The 17,192-nt window shown below is 39.0% G+C and overlaps 1 protein-coding gene across 1 annotated transcript in view; it reads left to right on the plus strand.

Moving 5' to 3' along the window:
• The window catches only part of adgrl3.1 (adhesion G protein-coupled receptor L3.1), a 479,593-nt gene that overhangs the window by 242,251 nt on the left and 220,150 nt on the right, over nucleotides 1–17,192 (plus strand). The window lies entirely within an intron of this gene.

A 17,192-nucleotide genomic window follows, 5' to 3' on the forward strand; every position in this document is an offset into this window, starting at 1 on the left:
TCCAAACTTGAGGGCTTGTTTTCATGAAGTGTTACAGTTCAGGCATAGTAGTATCAAACTACTCCTATACATGCCAGGTTATATTCATTGTCACTTTTGTGGATTTTCAGTCGCTGATGAAAAGTCACATTCATCAGAATGATCCTGCAGAACAAAATCCTCATCAGCCATCTGGAATTGAAATGTTTCATATCTGAATACCAGGAAATCGGACTTGAATTAAACTGTACTCCCTTTTGTACCAAAGGCATGACTCTATTACTGTGTGATTCAAAAATGGCTCCCTAAAAATAGCTGCAGCCATTTCTGTGGCTTTGTTAGCATCATGATGTCACAATAGGAAAAGCTGTTGGAGGATACGCGGGGACTTTTACTATGTTGTTGGTGAACGTTAAAGGACTGAATTAAAGCTTTTTCAACTTCTTTTCTATCCACCCCCACCCCAACCTTTTCAAAAATGTCCTAATATTACTGGAATATCCACCAAGTTTAAAGCTACAGCATGCAGTATTTAGTGTCATCTAGTGGTGAGGTTGTAGATGTATTATGCAATCATCGGTCACCATATTCTTTGCCATCAGGAAAGATGGTTTTAGAATATGATGGGTTTTATGCAGGCTTTTAACAGGTTGTTATCAATGCTATATTCAATTTATGCTACTAAACACCCCAAAATCATACACACAGGAGCTTTAATAAAAATTATTCCAGAACTATGTGAGTAGACTTCATCAAAATGATGAAAAAAGTCCTTAATCTGTCCTTGGATTTGGATTCTTCCTTGGCCAAGGCACTACCTCTTCACCGGGTTTCATAAAATCAATCACGTTTTTGAATAATCTAGGTGACAACCATATGCCCTGTATGTTTTGCTAGTTTATTTTGTTTCATGAGGGAATAAGATGGAAAGATCCGACTAACTTTAGTAGACAAACTCTCGTGTGATCTTCCAAATTATCACATGAAATACCTTGGTGCACTTGTACCACTTTCAGTATTCATTTTAATAATAAATGCTCTTTTTTCCTGTACTGTGACATAAGGCACACTCACAGCCACTCATCTTCTTCCAATAATTAATTCAGAAAAATAACTTTAAAAGGGAAAAAAAGAAAAGAAAAGCACCATCTGTGCCTTCAGTTAGTTCTCAGTGATGTCTGTTTCCCCTTCACCCCACCGCAGTGTGCATGTTTCCAGAAGTCAAGAACATTTTTAGAACTGCACGTCTTAGAAAGCGGTCCTGTCTTCAGTTAACGGTGGTGCTTTTTGTGGGGGTGTTTCTCCTTTTCATTTCGCGAAGACTACTCTGACATCTGCCATGAAGAACATCGGCATTGCTGCTTTGATGAGCACGTGTACTGTAAATGCCTTTTACCGTTTACTGCCGGCTGCTTAACAAATCATAATGCATTCCTCAAGAGGGCCAAGAGCAGGAAGTGTCTGGAGCGTGGAGGAACTGATACCACTTTCTTAAGGCGTGTATGTTGCTGATGTAACTGCACAGTGTCTTAATCCATTCATCGTTTTGTATTACATGCTTCCATATGAGAGCATTATCACAAGCTGTTCTCTGATTTAAAGGGTCACCTTATGAAAAATCTTTATCTCCTTTTGTTAAATATAATTAGCATGGATATTAAAGGTATTCAGTGTCCCACAATTCAGAATGTGGAAACTACTATGTTATAAGCTAAAGTTAGGTCTGACATGGTTCATTATCGAGCTATGTGACATATGTTGCAGAAGCCCCTATCTGGACTCTTGCTTGATCAACACACATACCCACACGTTATGAGGGAACAGAGAATCTCCAAGGTCATCATTGATTCCCTACCCTAAATCTAACCCCCTAATGCAAACACATACAAGAAATTTGGCCTTCACTGGTGGGGAACACCATGACAGTCAGTGCCTGAAGTGTCCTTGGAGAGTGCCCTGTGCTGGAGAGAGCTGGACTATTGATCCATCATATTGTCCTGCCCTTTTTCAAGAGATTTCCTCAGAAGGGGATGTCATGTTCTACAAGTGGCTATTGGGAAGTTTTGAGCCTGACCCACACAAACTCCAGTGTATTCCTCCATCTTATGCATTCTGAGTAACCAACATTTCTGGAATGTATGAAATTTTAACTCACTGGGTACAATGTTGAGAAATGTTGGTTTCTCAGAATGCAAATGATAGAGAACCAATGCCCTACTTTTCCTGGGCCCTGCTCAAAACTTCTCAGTCACACCTTGTAAGAAAGTGAGATGATTAGCAACACTGTAAGAATGGCTATCAGTGTTTAGCTCTCAGACATCTGTCAACCTACACATGTAGATTTCCTTCCTCAGGATCTACAATTATCATCCCTTCAAGGACACACTGAGACACTATCATAGAATGTGTGGGAGCCCATCTGCCATGCTAAGCATCACTAGCTTTGTTAGCTTAATATGAAAGTATAAAGCAAGCTAAGATAAAATTGGAGTGATTATCCTAATGAACTAATTTACTTAGATTTTCTTTTTATCCCATCCAGTCAATTTTCTGAGAAACTGGGATTCTCAAGGGTGCCTCTATCAAGAGGTTTATTGTACACTAGTGCATTGACCTCCATTCCTGGGTGAAGGAAGACTGCACTTTGATTTTCTCTGCAATTACTAGCAGGGCAAGAATTAATTAATACCATGCAATAGAATTAATGGAGTCAGTGAGTGAGTGAGTCCACAAAATTTCCTTAAGTATTGCTGTTAAAAACGGTTACATATTCAGCTCTGACATTTGGGGTTCTGAAACAGGTGAGGACATGTGAACACCCTATTTTGGCCTATGTTGGCAACTTTTAACATCAAGGCATAAAATGAACTGAAGACAATCATGTCAAATTGCTTGTGTAGCTAAACACAGTGTCCTGGTGGCCAGTAAGACCACTGATGGTTATAAAATGACATGGTATATTATAATCAAAGAGGAAGGTCTGAGTCCACATCTGGATTTGTAGATGACACTGTATTCATGTAGGGTCCCAGCTGTTCCCTGTGTAGGAAGTAAGAAAACATTAGTGGAATATGGAAAGACTTCATCAGGAAACCCCAACAACAGAAACAAATATGGCTGCTCTTCCTGATAAATATTGCTTGGGTAGAAGACTAAAATTTGGTGTTGTCATTATTCCTAATGCAATGGGACACAGCACTAAGGACCATGTGCACAAAATCACTGGAAGAGTTCTGGTTTGTTTTTCTTTAGGTGGATTGACATTTTCATTGTTAATATTATGAGATCGTTGAAAGATATGTCTGTTTTAAGATTGCCAAAGCTTAGGGGGTGGTCAGCAAGGCAAAGCATCCATTGTCACTAGGTTTTTGCTTGAATAGTCAAAGAAAAAACAAATAACTCAGTGTAAAGAGAGCCGCACCAAACTGAAACTCTTCCAAAGATTTTGAATTAATGCACCATTGCATAGTGATATCTTCCATTTAGTGTAATGACAAAAAAAATGGAATAATCTGCATGGAATTGAGAACAGGGGAGGTGACGGTCTAGTGGTTAAAGCACTCGGTTCAAATCCCAGCCTGACAGGAAACTCACTAAGGGCCCTTGGGCAAGGGCGTTAATCCCCTAGTTGCTCCCGGTGTGTAGTGGGCAGCACCCTCACAACGGGGTGAATATGAGGCATTATTGTAAAGCACTTTGAGCGTCTGATGCAGATGGAAAAGTGCTATATAAATGCAGTCCATTTATTTGCCATTTAACAGGTGGTGGACCAAAGTCGGTACATTACCCCTACTATGCCAAGGCTTTCATCAAAGCCAAAGTCACTGTATCAAGGCCAACATGTATTCCAAGAATACCATTGCACCCAACAGATACAGAGTTGCCCATTCAGCAACTTGTTGGGCTGAACCTTGAAGCATTAAGTTCCAGTTATGGCCAGCTGTACACTGGCTGTTCTGGCACATGTTCACCTGATAACCTGTTCATATTTGCACAATAAAGTGTCAAAAATATTGTCAATAAAGAGGCTTTGACATAAATTATTGGTTTTATGAATTGATGGGGAGACAGCATCCTAGTAATTATACTATGGCAAAGGCTATTCACCCAACAGTTGGGTAGATAAATCTGATGTCTTACCTTATTCGCCCAACCGTGATCGTGTATTTGGCACATTTTGTGCATCTAAACTATGTTTTTTACACCACTTTTTAAGACTCTGTTGTTGCGTATGTTTGACACATTTAACGGCGTCGTCTTTAATTACTGCGAAAACACCACAATGGATGAAAGCAGACAAACTTCATAAGTATTTTGAACGGAACCCTGTTAATGACGACGAAACAGTTTTTGAACAAAATGCTGCTTGTTGTCTGTAAGATGGTGTTTAGTTTGACACAGTTCCCTGGGTGTGATGAGCCAAACAGAACCAGTTTAGATCACAGCCCCTCTGCAGGCTGCGAAGCCTCCCGCAGCCAGTGAGAAAACATCCACCTTTTTTCCCCTCCTGCGTTGAAACCAGAAGTGAACTTAAAAGCGTGCTCATTGGTTGGTTGTGGTTGGGCATATATGCTCGCATATTTACTTTACTGAACCAACGGTTGGTCGAATAGCCACTCTGTTATACTATGCAGGGTGCTCCAATAAAATGTTACCACTTTTGTAATCCAAAGAAGAGGAGTGTGGATTGAACATGTCATCAGTTATTGAACTGTGCAAAAAACAAGAGACAAAGTGGGAAACCTTTGGTATCAAATGTTAATTTGATGCTTCTGTTGCTCATTTCTCATTTCAAAAACTTGTGTACGATCACAAAGTGGTAACATTTTATTGGCCCATCCTGTTTGTATAGTTCACTTTTGTTAATGCTCTTCATCGACTCCTTTTGCGCAGGGTAGTGTCTTGTTTGAACGGTGGCTATGCCCCTTCCCCCCCCCCATTTCTGGTGGTATTATCAGTTATCAAGTTGTTCACCAATGAATATGGCTTTTACACCCTTCAGAAAACCATACACCCTGGGTGTATGGGTGAAGGGTGTATGGTTTTCTTCAGGGTGTATAAAGCCATATTCATTGGTAAACAACTTGATAATGATTTTATCATATACCTATAAATGATAAATATTGTATGGTTTTTTGAAGGGTGTAAAAAGCCATATTCATTGGTAAACAACTTGATAATGATTTTATCATATACCTATAAATGATAAATGTTGTATGGTTTTCTGAAGGGTGTAAAAAGCCATATTCATTGGTAAAACAACTTGATAATGATTTTATCATATACCTATAAATGATAAATATTGTATGGTTTTCTGAAGGGTGTAAAAAACCATATTCATTGGTAAAACAACTTGATAATGATTTTATCATATACCTATAAATGATAAATATTGTATGGTTTTCTGAAGGGTGTAAAAAACCATATTCATTGGTAAAACAACTTGATAATGATTTTATCATATACCTATAAATGATAAATATTGCATGGTTTTCTGAAGGGTGTATAAAGCCATATTCATTGGTAAACAACTTCATAATGATTTTATCATATACCTATAAATGATAAATATTGTATGGTTTTCTGAAGGGTGTAAAAAGCCATATTCATTGGTGAACAACTTGATAATGATTTTATCATATACCTATAAATGATAAATATTGTATGATTTTCTGAAGGGTGAAAAAAAGACATTTATTGGTAAAACAACTTGATAACGATTTTATCATATACCTATAAATGATAAATATTGTATGATTTTCTGAAGGGTGAAAAAAAGCCATATTCATTGGTAAAACAACTTGATAACGATTTTATCATATACCTATAAATGATAAACATTGTATGATTTTCTGAAGGGTGAAAAAAAAAGCCATATTCATTGGTAAAACAACTTGATAACGATTTTATCATATACCTATAAATGATAAATGTTGTATGATTTTCTGAAGGGTGAAAAAAAGCCATATTCATTGGTAAAACAACTTGATAACGATTTTATCATATACCTATAAATGATAAATGTTGTATGATTTTCTGAAGGGTGTAAAAAACCATATTCATTGGTGAACAACTTAATAACGATTTTATCATATACCTATAAATGATAAATATTGTATGATTTTCTGAAGGGTGAAAAAAAGCCATATTCATTGGTAAAACAACTTGATAACGATTTTATCATATACCTATAAATGATAAATGTTGTATGGTTTTCTGAAGGGTGTAAAAAGCCATATTCATTGGTGAACAACTTAATAACGATTTTATCATATACAGTTGTCCCTCGTTTATTGTGGGAGATACGTTCTAAAAATAACCCGCGATAGGCGAAATCCACGAAGTAGTCAGCATTATTTTTTACAATTATTATAGATGTTTTAAGGCTGTAAAACCCCTCACTACACACTTTATACACTTTTCTCAAACAGGCATTAACATTTTCTCACGTTTCTCTCCTGTGTAAGCACTCAAAGTTCAAACCTTAGTAGAAAAAAATACGTTTTCCTATAAATAATTATGATGGCTTTTAGAACTAACAAATTTAATTTTAACGATCAACCTACAAGGTTGGACACGTAAGAAATTATTAATAGTGACTCACCAGTATTTCACAGTTCCTCTGACCGCGCCTCTTCGTCATTGCGCTGCTCCGCTGTCTGGATTGGCTGATTACCAAGGTGACATTCATTTTGTGGGTTTTACTCGGGTGGTATGAAAAATACTACCCGTCTGCGAAAAGGGTGTATTGCTATTTATTCTTCAGTGTTTTATCCAGTCATATTGGCATATCCTTTAGGTATATGATCATGCTCCATGTTGCTTGTATCCATTAGACACAATGAATGAATGCAGAGTGTGGACAAAAAGGGTCCATATATATCCATATCTGTGTTTAATGCTGAGGATGAATGTGCTTTTCGTCTGTCTCACCTATGGCATGATGGTAGCGTCCATCCTCCAGGCTGTGGAGCCTCCAGGACAATTTGCCCAGCGTAATTGCCTTTCAGCACCTTTCTATGGAGTGGTCAAGGTAGTCTAGCTGCATGTCTTATTAAATGATGTCTGAATTAATGCATGCTCTTACACACAGTTAGGAAACGCGCTACAACGAATTACAGAGAGCGAAACAGCATTAAACTTGATTTATACCGATTAGCATGCGAGTGGAGGAAGCTGGTGTTGTAAGAATGTGTCTTTGCGACTGTGTGCAAACACGTAATGATGTGCATTAATGCACTAAAGTACTTACCGCATATTTTTGGAGCTTCTTCTATTCATGAATGTGCAAGCACGTGTTTATTGGCATATGTTTGGGAGTCATAACGACATCATGGGCTCCTCGGGAGGCTTTAAGGAGGAGATCAATGGGGATTCAATGTGGAAAATGACCTCCAGTGCACAGCAACAAGCCAGACTGCTGACCAGCGGGAGATAAATACATACAATCAATGCTGCTCCTGCTCCTTTATTCTCTCTGTCACTCTGCTCCCTCGCTCAATGAAGACAAGGAATAAATTAACCGTTGCAACTGCATGATTTTCTCATTGTTTGGGAAATGAGGAAACAAGTCCTTTAATTGAAGGGTGTTTTTTTTGTTGTGGTTGCAGCTCCCACTTTCTTCGTTCCCGACTCATCTGAGGTGTTTTTCTGATTAGGTTTGCTTTAAATCTGTCTAATCACATCATAAGAACATAGCTTCAGGCTTAATCTCTTCCCTTTTGGCTTTTTCTTTTCTTTAGCTCAGGAAACAGGGAGAGGAAACGTGGCAATTTTGCGGTTTCCACCCATTAGCGATGTGGCCCAGTGCTTCCCTGCTATTGTTTTTGCCTGTTTGTGCTTCGTAAAGACTTAGAATAAAGTCAGGAAATGGGCCGTGGAGTTAGAGTTACCCACTGAGGACTGAGTGGAATTTGATGGAGCACGAGTTACAATGTTGCGTCTGTCAGTCAGGCACACAATGGCAAGTTCACTGGACCTTTTGGAATGAGGTCATTTGGAGGGAATTGTCCTTTTTGGACCAGCCTGTTTCCTTTTGAGGTCTCATGGTGAACCACAAAGAGGACCTACACAATGCTTTTGTGATTACTCTGACAAAAGATGAGTCATTTTGCAGAGGAGTTCTAAAACTGCTGTGACATAACTTGCCAGATATCGAATAAAGTGCTAAGAAAAATTTAACATCTATGACAAGAACAGGCAAGTTGATTTTTTTTTTTTTTTAAGAATTTACATGTGATTACAGCCACCTACCACTTGGCGGTGACACTATATTGAGAATAGAAGGGTTAAAAGGCTTCAGAGCTCAGGACTGCTCAAACAGAAGTTAAAAAACGCCAGTCCATTTCATTCAAAAGAAAAAAATCAGTTTGGATTTCTAAAGAATATAAACGGCTGAGTAATGAATGGAATTTTGATTTAAATTTCGATTTTGGCTTCTAATGATTACAAAAATAATGTAAGCAAGATAAAGCAATTGTTTTACCACATTCCATTTTGCAATGATGTTTTTGTTTTTTGTTTTTGCCATGTGTGCAACCAACCACAGCTAGCGGCAGCATCTGTTAGCCTAACAGAGGCTCCGTGGACACAACCTTGTATGTACTTTGTTAACATGTATTTGAAATATCTGACATGATATTGCTTGCTGTGCATTTAATTTTACTAACAAACTCTAAGAAGTCAGTGCTCCAGTATTTGTGTTCCTGAAATTTTAGTATTATTTAATTTGTATGTTGGCAACATTAGCACTATCAGTTATCAATGGCGTGGTGATATTAGCTCCACTGATGATATAATGGTTGCTAAAGTAATATGCTAGTTGAAGTTTTTAATATCCACACTCAAACCACCCATTATAAAAACCACCACTCTGTCTACAAAATATGTGTTAATCAAAATACTGGAACCAAAGTTAACCTGTGTTTGGGCTTTTCTTCATCCCGCCAAGGCCACGCCCACCCTCCACCTCTTTAACCATTAATGGGTTGGCTTGGAGTTATAATTTTGTTATTAATTTTGCAGTGGAGCAATATTTCAAACTAAAGCTATATATTTTTTAAACCATCAAATGTTAAAAGTTTTTAAAAGGATGATTTGAAAGTCAGTGTATAATTGTGTGGAAAAAATGTCCTTTCAATTGTATGCCAAAAATACTCTACATTGTGGTTGTTGCTTCTTTTTATGATCCTGCTTGTTCTGGAGCACGCAAAAGAACAACAGCTGACACCAAGTGCTTTGCGCTTTCGAAAACTATTCTATAGAGTGACATGTTTCAGAGTATATCAAACAATTATCAGACCAATTTGTCGTCTGACACTTGTTTGATATGTAGTCTGACACAAGTTAAAGTATGTACATTGCCATCAAGTAGATTTGTATATGTGCTGGAATTAGAGTTTTAAATAACAAAAAATATAATAAACAGGTTAACCTTATTCATTCATTCATTCATCTTCTACCGCTTAGTCCATTTAAGGGTTGCGGGGGTTGTTTAATAAATCATATTTTGGGGGCTGACCCGTGGCTCTCAGGATGGTTTAGCTTTAATGTGGCCATTAAAAATTAGGACCTACTTATTTCCTCAGTAATCATGGATTAACTTGGCCAAACATCTTGAAACTACTGCACACTAATGCAAATGCAAATGTGATGGAAGCCAGCAGGAGTTGCTGTGCATATGGTAATCAATAAATCTCACTCCCCAACGCCAAGAGACACTCTGATGACAGGCACCAGAGCCCATGAGTTTTGGCCTTCTGGTTAGAGTGCCTGCTTCCCATCCCAGAGATCATGAGTTCACATCCTGATGGTTGAGAGTACACACACACACACTGCAGAAGCTAAACTAACATTGCTAGCAGCTTACTGAATATCTCAGCTAACAGGCTAACCTCAATTTTGGTGTTAATTACATCATGTTTTTCTTTGAGGCTGAGCAGTGGTTCTCAAAACGGTTTGGCTTTTACTGTGGTCATTAAAATTTTTGACCTGCATTTTTCTTCAGTAATGGTGGATTAATACGGAGCCCTGGAAGTTTTGTTTACGTTTTGTTATATTGTGCGCACGTTTTATTATATTGTGTGCACATTTTATTATATTGTGCGCATGTTTTGTTATATTGTGCGCACATTTTATTATATTGTGTGCCCGTTTTATTATATTGTGTGCACATTTTAAGCATCGTTTGAGTAAAACAAAGACACAATCTACTTAAACGTGGCCACAATTTGTAAAACGTGCACTCAATATTGTCGTGACACATAAATGTTGGCTATTAGTCAACAAAGCAGCAGACAGTGTAATACATTTCCCCATTAGAAATGGGTCTGGTCAGAGTGTATCATCATGGTTTGGGCGCAAAAGGACATATAGAGAACTCCAGCTGCCCAGCATGGCATCATCTGGAGTTTAAGCACATTAAAAAGGATGCTGAGGGTGAAGCGTCTCCCCGTCGTGAGGATGACAATTTAGGTCATATTATGGAGTTCATTTTGAACGAAAGGAAAACGTGCGCTCGTTTTATTAATTCGAGGGCTCAATTAAAGGAAAACATGCACACGTTTTATTAATTTGAGGGCTCGATTAAAGGAAAACGTGCGCACGTTTTATTAATTCGAGGGCTCGATTAAAGGAAAACGTGCGCACGTTTTATTAATTCGAGGGCTCAATTAAAGGAAAACGTGCGCACGAATTATCACGGCCATTAAAACGTGTGCACAAATTATCATGGCCAGGAAAACGTGCACACGTTTTATTAATTTGAGAGCACATTTTATTGATTCGTGGGCTCAATTAAAGGAAAACGTGTGCACAAATTATCATGGCCAGAAAAAAAATATCACTTTAAGTGACCTCTCCTGGGTTCCATAGATTAATGACCTAATGTCATGAAATTACCAAAAGCTGCTACAAATGCTAACACTGTTACCATTCCAAATTACACACAATGAATTTGCTCCACACAAATATGGCAGAATGACAGATATTTGTAATAAAATGGCACGCCCTTAATGTGTTAGGATAACCGGGTGAAGGTGAGAGTGAATGTGATTATGATGATGTCTGAAATAAATACATATTTAAATTTGATCTTGTGCATTAATCTGTTTCCATTTCTTCAACTTGCTTTAGCAGAGTTGAGCAACATTGTTTGTATTTTCAGAGCCTTTTGCAAAGTCCTTTAAAATAAAAATTCAAAATACGAGGTCTATTAAAAAAGAAACCAACCTTTTTATTTTTTTATAAAAATATTTGGATTTGAATCATGTGCGATTACATCAGCCAACCTTGAACCCTCGTGCGCATGCGTGAGTTTTTTCACGCGTGTTGGTGACATCATTCGCCTGTGGGCAGGCCTTGAGTGAGGAGTGCTCCACCCCGCCCGTCGGAATCTCTTTGTCTGAATAGCCGCTGTGGACGGCGCGCGTTGCTTCATCATCCTTTTTTCTGGACCTGTGAGGAATATCCGAGTGGACACTATTCGAGAAATTAAGCTGGTTTTCGGTGAAAAGTTTAACGGCTGATGAGAGATTATGGGGTGTTTCTGTCGGTGTAAGGACTTCCCACGGAGCTGGACGTCGCGCAGCGCTTCCAGGCGCCGTCGTCGGCCTGTTTCGACCTGAAAACATCCTAATTTAAGGCTTAATTCACCCAGGACGTCGTGAGAGAACAGAGAAGATTCAGAAGAGGCCGGCATGAGGACTTTATGCGGACATTCCACTGTTTAAGGACATTTTGTAATGAAAGACGTGCGCGCAAATTCGCCGAGTCGTTTCCGTGACGACTCGGTGAATCTGTGTGCGCCGCGACAGGAAAAACACCTCCGTGTTGAAAACCATTTGTAAAATTCAGGCGGCTTTTGATGGCTTTCAACAAGTGAGTAACTGAGAAATTGTTTAACAGCTTGGGCATGTTACAACTTGTCCGTTAAGGTTTCCAACGGAGGTGTTTTTCCTGTCGCGACCCCCCGCGGTCGGGTCCGGCCCGCCATGCAACTCTGCCCGCACGTTCTTTCATTACAAAATGTCCGTTAACAATGGAATGTCCGAATAAACTCCTCATGCCGACTTCTTCTGAAAGTTCTCTGTTCTCTGACGACTTACTGGGTCAACAGAGCCTGAAATGTGGAAGTTTTCAACTTGAAACGGTGAGACGCTGCCGCCTCGAAGCGCAGATCGCCATCAAGTGCCGTGGGCCGTCCTTAAAGTGACACTTACAGACCAAAATCTCTCATCAGCTGTTAAAATCTTTACCGAAAACCAGCTGAATTTATCGAATGGTGTCCACTCAGTTGTGCCTTACAGTTTTTGAACAAATTTTTATCAAACAAAGCAGCAGTCTCTGAGCCATTCCTAAACAATGAAAAAAACGACGAGAGGGTGGGCGACTCCTCACTCAAAGACTGCCCACAGGTGAATGACGTAACCGACAGGCGTGAAAAAACTCTTGCATGCCCACGAGGGTTCAAGCATGTCTGATGTAATCACACGTGATTCAAATCCATATGGTTTTTGAAAAAAAATAATAAGGTCGTATACCTTTATCACAGACCTCGTATATATATATATATATATATATATATATATATATATGCATTATAAAAACCAATTATATAACTAAATAGTAATTTTTGTGATAATAGTTGCAGGGTTAAGAGTTTAATCCAAATATATTTTATTATTTACAACTAAAATGAAAAAAAAGAGCAGTGAAGAGTCCCAGTTTGATTCAGGCAGAGGCTGATTGAAGCAGGAGCACCAGGTGCCTCCGCACAGCCAGTCTGCTCGTCTCTCCTCGCAGCACCTGGACACACAAAATCTGGTGCAAAAATAAATGACAGGGCTGTGACATCAACCAAAAGAAGTTGAATGAGAAAAGTATAAACTGAATTTTCATGTCTGCAATGTGTAATCATTTCCAGGAATATTTTTCTGTGTTTGCTCTTAAAATAATGATCTTTGTTAACTTTCTCTACAATACATCAGCTTGTGTCACTGAATAATATAAATGACATAAATAACATGACATTTGCAGCAGTGTGATTACGTTAAGTTTGAATTTATAAACAAAAAAATGTGTTAAGTCTGTTAGATAGCACCTTTTTTTTTTTTTTTTTGCATTACAAACTCACTCCAGCCGTGTGTGATTTCATTTTAAGCCATTTAAAGTGTTCTAAATATACAGTATAAATTGATGCAACTTGTTAAAGCTGAGTGCAAATAATAATAATAATAATAATAATAATAATAATAATAATAATAATAGCTGATGCTTCTTCACTGTGCAGGCAAGAGAAAAAGGGTAAAAAAAAAAAAATCATAAAGTACACATTTGCATGCCACTTGGTTTTGCTAGCAGCAGGCCTCAGGGAACACACAAGATGTTTCAGGGAAAGCAAAACAAGATATATTATTTTAGAATTTACTTATAAATGAATGTGTAGAATTTTCTGGGGGTGGGGGGGCATGAAGTGTTGCATGAAAAAAAATGTGCCGTTTTGTGAAAATCTTGCATTCACCTGTGTTGAAATTCAGAGTGTTCTTGGGGTTTTTGAACTCATTCAGGTTAAATATATAAATTTGCATGTGATTGAATGGTTTAATTTACGAGTATTTGATGATAAATATATGTAACACTGCACAGCAGTAATTACATACATTAAAAATCACCAAGGATAAAAACACAATAAAGCAGGTTTATTTACATTGTGATCCTCAAATTGTATTATTTATAGTATTTTTTATTTATTTACACTAATAATAATAATAAAAAAAACTAATAATGAATATAATGTTAATATTATTTTCCATCTGTTTTCTGTACCTGCTTGCTCTAATCAAGGGTCATAGGCTGGAGCCTATCCCAGCAATCCAAATATTGGATAGGCTTCAAATATTTTAATTTATTTATTATTTTTATTTCATTTATTATAGTATAATATTTATAGTACATTAATCCATTAGATAACATAACAGTGTGTTGCCTTTTGTCATGACATGGTGATACATATTTTAAAAAAAATAAATAAATAAAATGAGGACTTCTGTGACATATGTCACCAAAGTGTAAAACAAACTGTTTCAAATTTCTTTTTTCCCCTGTATGAGTGGAGTTTCTACCTTCACACTCAGATTGTGGTAGTTTAAGGATATTTAAAATAAAAAAATCAAACCATACATAAATGGCATTTCGGTATTGCACCCCTGATCCGTCCTATGACCCCTTTAAAATCATTTTTTTTTTCTTTCGTATCTCTCAGCATTTAGGATTTTCCATGTGTCTTTCTTTTTCATCTTTATATAATATGCTCAAACCCAAACAAATACAGCTTCACAATGGCAGAAATCTCAACATTTTTATTTTGCTCTTCATCACCCCCCCTCTCTCTTTCTCTGTCACTTTTCTTTGTTCTTCCTATTCTCCTCCTTATTATGACCTCCTTTTCTACTCCCGACTCTGCTGCAGATCATTCAGCCAGATTTCATGCAGTTTGCCTCGATGTACTTTATATTATAGAGGCCTCATGCGGAAACGTCCACATAAAATCACAGTCGCTCATCTCTGCCTTACCCTCCCAACGCACACACTCTCTCTCTCTCTCTCTTCTGTTTATGGAGTTGTTTCATCATGTCTTTTTACATGCATATTATCAAGGCTGCCCTACGCAAGCGGCATGGCGCAGATGAAACATCTGAATAATTTATCAGCTCGTCTTGCCTTGCCACAATTTAGAAAGTTTTCCCAACAAAGTCACAAAATTATTCATGTTATCCACATCTGCGGGGAAGGAGGAGCTTAAGGAGGGCTGCAATAAAATAAAACTAGATGCTTTAAACATGTTTGTGGCATTCTTGTTGATATTTGTCTGCATCCGTCTCTCCCTTTCTCTTGCTGCTTTTTTGTTATCCTACTTCTGTTCTCTTTTTCTGGTGTGATTTTTCACATGCATTATGTGCTCCAAGAACACGTGTTATCTTGCTGCAGAGGCCGATTTCCACTTAGGTTCAGGTGACAAGACCTAATTGCATTCATGCAGGACTGAATGCGCTCATTGGGAGTGGTGCAAAAGAAAAGGTGCATCATTACAAAAGCTTTCTTTAAAAAAAAGTGCTTTTGTTTTGTGAGGAAGAGACTGTTTTTAGACGGTTACAAAAAAAAAAGAAAAAAGAAAAAAGATTGAACTTGGGTTATCAGAACTTCACAATAATGGCTGATTGTAACCAGGGGCGTAGGCAGAAATCATAAAACGGGTGTGCCCAGAAAAAATCAGACGGGCCCAACCTTTGGGGTTGTAGGTAAGGTCTAGGTATTATAATACACTGTTTGAAAAAGTATGTCTCGTTTGGACATCGCAAGCAACATTATCACTTAGCCTACAGCACTGGCAAAGTGAGCACACAGACGCAACACGTCAGACACAAGTACTCTTCATGGATAATACAAGCTGCAGTGCAGCACCACACACACACACACACACATTCAGTGCAAGTCTGGTAGCCTACTTAGCTGGGCCTAAACCCAAAACGTCAATAGGTATTTAAATAAGGCATTGTTTCAAAAATGAATTCCAAGTTTAATGATGATCACATCTCAGCCAACTGCACAGACACTGTGTCCACAGTTACACAGACGCAAAGTGTCAGACACAAGCACCCCATGGACAATGCAAGCAGCAACGCAACGCTTAGTCATGTAAATTCCTTTAAAATAAAAATTCAAAATACGAGGTCTTTTAGAAAAGAAACCAACCTTTTTATTTTTTTATAAAAATATTTGGATTTGAATCATGTGCGATTACATCAGCCAACCTTGAACCCTCGTGCGCATGCGTGAGTTTTTTCACGCCTGTCGGTTACATCATTCGCCTGTGGGCAGGCTTTGAGTGAGGAGTGGTCCACCCCCCTCGACGGAATTGCTTTGTCTGACTTCTTTCTGAGAGACTGGTGCTTTGCTTGATCAAAATTTTTTCAGAACCTGTGAGGCAGATCAAAGTGGACACCATTCGAGAAATTCAGCTGGTTTTTGGTGAAAATTTTAACCGCTGATGAGAGATTATGGAGTGTTACTGCCACCTTAAGGACTTCCCACGGAGCGGGACGTCGCACCGCGCTCAGACGCGCCGTCGTCAGCCTGTTTCGAGCTGAAAACCACCAAATGTAAGCCTCTGTTGACCCAGGACGTCGCGAGAGAACAGAAAACTTTCAGAAGAGGTCGGGATCAGCAGTTTATCCAGACATTCCACTGTTAAAGGAGATTTTGTAATGAAAGACGCGTGGACAGATTGGCGCGTCGGGAGGCAGCTGGCGTCGGCAGGCAGCCGGCGCGGCGTGCCGCCACAGGAAAAACACCTCCGTTGGAAGCCTTAAGGACAAGTTGGAACATGTCCAGCTGTTAAACAGTTTCTCAGATACTCACTCAACTGAAAGCCATCAAAAGCCACCTGGTTTTTACAAATGGTTATCAACACGGAGGTGTTTTTTCTGTGGCAGCACGCTGCGCCAGCTGCCTGCCGACGTGTGAATCCGTCCGCACGTCTTTCATTACAAAATCTCCTTTAACAGTGGAATGTCCGGATAAACTGCTGATCCCGACCTCTTCTGAAAGTTCTCTGTTCTCTCACGACATCCTGGGTCAACAGAGGTGTTGTGTGGGCCGCCAGAAGAGGAGGTACTGCTGGCCCACCACCAGAGGGCGCCCTGCCTGAAGTGCGGGCTTCAGGCACGAGAGGGCGCTGCCGCCACGGACACAGCCAGGTGTGACAGCTGTCACTCATTATCTCTTGACAGCTGTCACCCATCTACACTTCATCATCTCACTCCATAAAGACCGGACATCATCTCCACCTCGTTGTCGAGATATCATCTACCTGTGAAGGTAATTTCTCTGCTAAACATAACTCTGACTTATAGTCTGATACCTTTTTGCAGCCGTTTTCCTGTAGTGGTGCCTTATCTGTGGGATTGGCGTTTGGTGTGAACAGCGACGGCTTCGCTTCACACCCAAACCAGATAAGTGGTTTAACAGGAGCTGCACGAGTGTGTGATTAGAGGTGGAGGTGACTTTCCACCTTCTGACTGTTTTTGTTACTGGGTGTGCACACACCCACATCTCACTGTTTGTGCTCCTCACCAGCAGTACCAGATCCGACAGTCGGGGACGGTGATCACCTGGGAATTCGGGACTTGGCTGCTCCAGTATTCACCAGGTTCTGT

Source organism: Thalassophryne amazonica, chromosome 15, assembly GCF_902500255.1.
Source record: "Thalassophryne amazonica chromosome 15, fThaAma1.1, whole genome shotgun sequence".
NCBI classification, from domain to species: Eukaryota; Metazoa; Chordata; class Actinopteri; order Batrachoidiformes; family Batrachoididae; genus Thalassophryne; species Thalassophryne amazonica.